Raw genomic sequence first — 7,800 nt, 5'->3', positions numbered from 1 at the left:
CATTCTGATTCTAATGCATACCGTCAGGGGAAATCTGTGTGCATAGACTGTGTTTATATTTCTTATAAAACATTTATGTTTCTTTTAAAATGGTGTGTGTCTGCAGACTAAAGTCTGCCTGATACAGGCCATGGTCTTTGCAATCACTTGGTATGCATGAGAGAGCTGTTCAATGACTAGGGATGATAGAAGGAGAATTGATGCCTTTGAGCTGTTGTGCTGGAGAAGAGTATTGATAATATCTTGGACTGCTAAGAGAACAAACAGGTTCATCATAGAGAGGGTGAGACTAAGATGTTCCTTGGAGGCAAGGGTTCTGAAGCTTCATCTGACATATTTTGGACGTATTACAAGGAGGGACCAGTCCTTGGAGAGGACATCGTGCTTGGGAAGGGGGAGGTTCAGCGCAAGAACGGAAGACCCTTGATGAGATGGATTGATTCAGTGACTGGGGTAATGGGGGCCGGTGTGTCAGAGACAATAAGATTGGCACAGGATAGAGCAGGGTCACATAAAGTCACTATGAGTCACCAGTAACTTGACATCACATGACAAAAATAACAACAACAACAACATAATTGCATTCCTTCTAGAGGCTCTGCAGTTCTGCAGAGTCACTAGTCTTCCTTACCCTTTCTTTGCCATACCTACCAACAGACAAAGAGCATGCAAGGTCCTCTCTCTGTTAAGCTTCATCACAAAGTGTTGTTATGTCCTCAGGTATCATTGAGTCAAGTGTGACCCAGTGACCCTAAGAACAACAGATCTGAATCCTGTCCTACCCTGTGCCACCCACACATTTCCTGACACACTCAAACCCATAGTAGCAGTCACTGTGTCAATTCACCTGGTTGAGGATCTTCCTCTCTTTTGTCGACCCTCCATCTTCCAAAGCATGATATCCTATCCAAGGAACAGCCTCTCCTAGCAACATGCCTGAAGTAGGTGTGAGGAAGCTTTATTTTCTTTGCCTCCAAGGAGCACTCTGGCTGCACTTTCTTCGATATATATCTGTTTGTTATTTTAGCAGTCCGCGTGGTATTCAGTATTCCTCTCCAATACTAAAGCTCAAAGATATCATTTCTTCTTCTGTCATTCTTATACATTTTCTAGTTCTCAGATGCATAGCAAGTGATCAGAAAGACCATGGCTTAAGTCAAGCACATCTTAGTTCTCAAACTGAGATCATTGCTTCTCAATAATTTAGAGAGGTTCCTGACTACAGACTTTTCCAGTGTAATATGTCTCCTGATCCTGACTGCTGGTACCAAGGGTATTGATTGTGGATTCAAACAAGATGGAATATTTTACAACTTCAACCTTTTCTCCAACTATCATGATATCATCTATCTGTTCAGTGGTAATAATTCTTGTTTGCCTGATGTTGTGTAAATGAGCAAGGGCCAGGTGGGGATGGCTATGTCTGACCTACACCAAATTCACAAAGGGGAACTGTCCCTGTCAACAGCATCAATAATACAAAACCAATTCCCATGACATCATATGTCCCCTCTACTGCCATATCTTTTTAATCTTATCTCAACACCAATCTTACTGCTTTGCTGGGTTCAAAATCTGAAGTAATATCTTACAGATCACACAGAATCATGTTCTTGTCATTGTTGTTGAGTACTATTGAATTGGAAATGACCCATAGCTGACCCTCTGGTGGGTTTACAGATGCAATTAATCACACAAAAGAGATTGCCTCTCCTTCTCCCATGGAGCACCGGGTGACCTTCAGGACTGCAGCACAGCTTTTACCACTAGGCCACTTGAGCTCCCTACAGAACCATTTTAGGGAAATGAAAAGGTTATAATCCAGGTTAGCAGTAGAATATAATCAATAACCTGACTTTACAAAGTTCTCAGTCTTGTGAATTATGTCCCCAACACTCCTAATTATCCAACAAGCTTAGCTCTGGTTCCAATGGTGTAGCAATCCAAAGGTCCCATCTCTAGTCAGGTGTCCACTTTTTCCATGGCTGCTGCTGCTGTCTCTAAGGGCATCTATGTACTCTTGCTTCCTTTTTTGCCAGGGAAAGGAAGGCCTATTTATTTTCACTGATAGGGGAAGAACTAATTTTGCAGCTAGAGTTTTTCAATTGATGTGTGAGAGAAACCAATACCTTGTAGATTGTTGAGACTGGCCATTTCCGTTGTGGAATGGTAAGATAGCAAATACCTTTGTGGATAAGCTACCAAGCCCTATTCAAATAGTCCCACCTGTCCACATGGTCAGGTCAAATTCAAATGGCTAGGAAAGACATTTTGAAAGATAAATTCCATATGTTGAGATGCAATCCATACTGAAGGCTGTCTCCTTCAATCTTCTGCAACAAGTGCTTCAAGTGCTCCTCACTTTCAGCAAGTGTGTGTCATCTGCTTAACACAGATTATCCTAATGTCACATTCTTCCTCAGAGAATTCAGCTTCTAAAAAAAATTTGTCCAGCATACAGATTAAACAAGTATGGGGGAAAGGATACAACTCTGATGCATACCTTTCCTAATTTTAAATTATGTGGTGTTCTTTTGCTCTGTTTGCACAACAGCCTCATGGTCTAGGTATAGGTTTTGCATGAACACAATTAAATTCCCTGGGATTCACAATTTTTCTGAATGTTGGCTATTACTTGTTATGACCCTCACAGCCAAATGCCTTTGCATAGTTAATAAAGCATAAAAAGACATTTTTCTGGTATTCTTTGCTTTCAGCTAGGATCCATCCAACATCAGCAATAATATCCCTGGTGCATAGCCTTTTCTAAATCCTGCTTAAATTTTCTGGAAGTTTCCTATATATGTACTGTTCTGACTGTTGTTTTTTTTTCATGATCTCTGGCAGTATTTGCTTGCATGTGATAGTAATGATATTGTTCAATAGTTTCCATATTCTGTTAGATCACTGTGGACTATCAGAACATAGTACCAGAGCTCTACTAAAAGCAGTAATGGCAATTTCAATCCAAAACTTGAAAACCGTGCTGAATGTAGCATATAATAAAATATATTATCTATGATAATTCACTGATGTTTTAGCAAAAATCAATGAATGTTAACAAAAGGTCTTCTTCCAGAGCTTTCCTCCAATATTCTAAAAAGGTTAATATTGAGGGAGCTCTGGTGGCCTAGTAGCAAGAAGCTGCACTGCAATCCGAGAGGTATGCAGTTCAAATCTATGAGATGCTCTGCTGGAGAAGGAGTGGGAATCTCCTTCTGTACCAATCATATCTGATGACAGTACACACACACAAAAATAAATTTTAAAAAAAGAAAAATGTTTATAAGATCATTTCAAGGATTTCTGTTTGGTTTTTGGTTGTTTTTTGTTTTGTTTCGTTGTTTTTTGTTTTGTTGTTTTTTGGGTTTTTTTGTTGGTGTGTGTGTGTGTGTGTGTGTGTGTGTGTGTTTTAGGGTGTGAGAAACACTACAACCATGGCAAGATACTAAAACCAAACCAACCTACTATCAAAGTGAATTGCAACTCAGGGTGGCTCACATTGAGTTTCACAGGGCTGTATGTCTTTACAAGAAGAGATTGCCCAGCTTTCTTCAATGGGCCTGCCAGTAAATTCAAACTGCTGATGTTTAACAACCAACATATATATCCCACCAAGGCTTCTTTATAGCAAGTCAATGGTATAAGACCGAAAACAATGTTAAGCCCTTTAGTATATCAGTCTGTTTTAGTAATCTGACATAGGTCTGATCCAGGAGAGAATAATAATGTATCTGCTTCTTAAAAAATCATTTTTCTTTTAAAAACTGTATTTTGTATGCCTTACTAGAAAATCTGTAACTACAAAGTCATTTTCAATTACTAATGCTATCATTAATACATTTTTGTTTTCCTTACTGTTCCTTAGGAAACTGTGTTGTCATAGTTTATTAGTCTTCTGCTTAAATTTCATTTGTAAAAGCAAACACAGAAATACTGAGCTCATTTGAAGTTTGAATTGCCAGTAATATTAACTTCTTGCCCCTGAATCATAATGTAGAAGTTTCAGTATTAAGTAAATTTTTTTGGAAAAAATTTCCTTAGAATGTCAGAGTAAAAGATGAGCTTTGAATGTACATATTAAAGTATTTTAGACAAAAAACAGAGAAAGTATACGTTAGGCTAAACTCCAAGGTTTCCAAATGGAAACAGCTCTCATTGTATAGCTTTCTGAGCATGGGAGAAATATGCTATCAAGGACCTCTCTCCAAAGTGCCAAAGAGCAATGATGTCATTTTAAACACTAAGGTGCCTGATCTTTCAATTACTTGTTTTGCATCAGAAAGTTGGACAACGAAGGATGACAGAAGCAGCAACCCCTTTGAGCTATGGTGTTGGAGAAGAGTACTGAATACCCCATGGGCTGCCAAAAGAATAAACAAATATGTCTTGGAGAAAGTGCAGCCAGGGTGCTCCTTTGAGGCAAGTATGGTGAAGCTTCTTAGGAGCAGCAAATCCTTGGAAAAAAACATCATGCTTAGAAAGGTGGAGGGTCAGTGAAAGAGAAGAAGACTCTCGGTAAGATGGATGAACACTGTTACCTTATCGGTGGGCTCAAGTATATGAGACGATGAGGATGGCACAGAATAGGGTAAGAAGATGATTCAGTGTTCTTAGGGCCACTCTGATTCATGGTTGACTTGATAGTATATACAAACACCATGATGCTTTAAAAAATACTTCATAAATACTAATGTGGATTATTAAATATCAATACTGTGATTGACATTAAAACTGAGAGTGACCTGGAGCCTTTTTACAAATATTTTTTCTACATCTGTGTTTAAACACTTGACTTACTCTTAAAGGTATACAAAAAGCTATTGAAAAACCTGTGAGGATGGAAACCATTTCACTGACCCTTGACTGCTCTTCTGTGAGATCATTTTTGTTTTGTTACGTGTTGTGTCTTCTTTACAGGAACTGGGAATATTCGCATCAGGTTTCTATATCTTTTCCTCCAAATACCTATTTGTACCTCCTTGTCTTAAAACTACTTGAAATGACATCTTTATTCTGTCAAAAGGCAAAATTCAATGTTGTTCAAATTTAATGCTGTATACTTTCTCTAGAGATAAAAAAAATTCAACTAAAGATCTGGCCTGAAAATTCCTAACACTCCCAACCTTGTGACTTTCTCTCCTAAAGAGCATTTGGTTCACTACTTGGATTCATTAAGAAAAAGTGGATGGATGGTTCTCCATTTTTCCTTTCATGATAAAGAATATAAAATTGCCTCTTTTATAGTAAATCCCAAAGAATCTTCACTTTTTCATGCCTTATATGTTTAATTTCTTTTTAAAGTCAAAGTATATGTCAAAGAATCGACTGCATATCATTTTTTTTCATTATGGATAAAAATGTTTATCACATATCACTAAAGAAAAAACAAAGAATGGTTTCAAAATAGCATTGTATATTAGAATTATTGTACGAAATACAATGTGAATAGAGGAATTTGTGAAACACAATGTATATAAACAAAATATTTTGTATGTAAACCAACACAGAATAAAAATAACTTTTTTTTCAGTGTTGATAGCAGCTTTATTTGTAACATCATCAGAATTCCCATGGTTTATACAGTCAATCAGAAACAGAAAATAATCCGTAATTTTCTGTCCTTGTCTCTATTGCTTGGAAGGATGGCTACCAAATAACTAAGAAAATATTTTTAAATGAAAGAGAAGAAAACCAATAAACATAAATTCTACAACAATGATCTTGTTATAGCTGAATTAGAACTGTAGTTGTAATGAAATGTTAAAGACAGATTTTATTTCACTCTCATCCATGCAAACTAGTAATGATGGCAGACTGCACAGTACAGATCTTAGAGATCTGGTAAACACATAATATCACTATTTAATACACACGCACTGGCTGAAATACAAGTTAATGACATCAGCCTCGAAAATTACTGCCTAAAAAAGAGACCAAGTTTAAGAAACTGTAAATAAAATAGGAACCAAATGGAACTTTTTAGATAACAGGAAGAAATGGGATATTAAGTCATATTAATTCTCTGGTTAGATCTTATTTTGCCTTTCAAAAAAAATCCACGAATTCTCTTGGTTCCCTAGAGATGATTGCCTTTGTATCCCACCAGATGGTTCAAGTCTGCTTCAAAAGGATTATAGCCTTGTTTCTTTAAGCAACGGAGTGCCCAGAAAACTGGTCTACTGGAGGGGATTCTTCCCGTGGAACCCACTCCCAACCTTCATTTTTGTCAGGTTCCACATTCATTGCTTCTGAATCATAAGTCAAGTCCACTTCAGCCTTCATTAATATAGTAACATAATGGGAATTTTCTTTCTCAGTGAAAGAGTTCACTACTGAGGCAAAGCGAAAATTTTTCAAGTGAAGAGCTGCTTCTTTCAAGGTTTCTCGTTGCGCACATTCTTCCCAGCTTTCACCGAATTTTAAATGACCTCCGGGAAGTTGGAAACTGCCGGCTCCAAACGAGACTTTTCTCTTTCCCAAGAGGTCACAATGAGGATGCTTGGGACTGGTCACACTACTCCCACTCTGACACCAGGGCCCCATGCCCACTGCTCTGCTCCCGTGGTCATAGCGGCCAAAAATAACTTTTAACAAACAACGTTGCAGAATAACTTCTATATTGGGGAAATTATTTTTAACAAAACTAGATTTCTGGAGATACCTCATAGGTTGTTAACCTACTAACCGAAAGGCAACACCTCTTCCTGGTTTGAATCCTTCAGCAGCTCAGGTCTCCTTTATTTTTTAATTTTATTTTTTTTTATTAAATCTCAACTCTTTAGTGTGTGTGTGTGTGTGTGTGTGTGTGTGTTTCATATTACTCTTCATTCACATTATGTTTCACACAATCATTCATATGCATTATGTATTATAAAATTAATCACCATTGGACCTTGCTCATTATTACCCTGTCTTTTCATTATGTTTCACACAATCATCCATATGCATTATGTATTATAAAATTAATCACCATTGGACCTTGCTCATTATTACCCTGTCTTTTCACCTGAAACCTTCCCATTTCCATACCCTTCTATCCTCCACTCAACAAACTGTGCAATCCTGTAGTTTTATCCCGGCTCATCCTCACCCTTCTGCTCTCAACCTTTCCTCCCTTGAGCTCCCATGCATGTTTTACTAGTTATCTTTCTATTTTAAAAATAATGGTCTTATGCAACATTTGTTTTTATGAGACTGAATTCATTCACTCAGCATAATGCTTTCCAGTCTCTCCCAAGAATTTGTCAAATCATTGCTCCTGAATGCTGCATAATATTCCATTATGTGAATATACCACAATCTCTCCATCCATTCAGTTGTAGTTTGACAATTAAGCAGTTTCCATGTTCATGCAGTGGTGAATAATGTTGCTATGAACATCGGTGTACGAATCTCCATTTGTGCCTCAGTTCTAATTTTGTTGGGGTATCAACAGAAACCTTCCAGAAGTGCCGGCTGGGTTTAGAAGACGCAGTGGCACTAGGGATATTGGAGCTAATGTAAGATGGTTCTTGTCTGAAAACAGGGAGTACTAGAGGAATGTCTATCTATGTTTCATTGACAACGCAAAGGTGTTTAACTGTGTGGACAACAACAAACTGTGGCTAACTCTGAGAAGGATGGGAATCCCAAAAAGATCATGCATATGTGTAACTTAGACTTGGACCAGGAGGCAGTAGTCAGAACAGAGCAAGGGAGCACTGCATGGTTCAAAATTGGGAAGAACGTACACCAGGGATGTGTCCTGTCTCCATACTTTTTCTATCTATATGTAGAACAGATTATATGGGAGGCTGG

General features: G+C 37.8%; 1 pseudogene; it reads right to left on the bottom strand.

Annotated features, from left to right (window-relative positions):
• Positions 1-6,079: 6,079 nt before the first annotated feature.
• LOC102874393 lies at positions 6,080-6,572 on the bottom strand (annotated as a pseudogene).
• Between the last annotated feature and the right edge of the window lie 1,228 nt (positions 6,573-7,800).

This window comes from Elephantulus edwardii, unplaced genomic scaffold (genome assembly GCF_000299155.1).
Source record: "Elephantulus edwardii isolate Elephantulus edwardi_28Jun2011 unplaced genomic scaffold, EleEdw1.0 scaffold00030, whole genome shotgun sequence".
NCBI classification, from domain to species: domain Eukaryota; kingdom Metazoa; phylum Chordata; class Mammalia; order Macroscelidea; family Macroscelididae; genus Elephantulus; species Elephantulus edwardii.
Note: the sequence above shows the minus strand (reverse complement) of the source record. Positions and strands in the feature narration are given on the sequence as shown.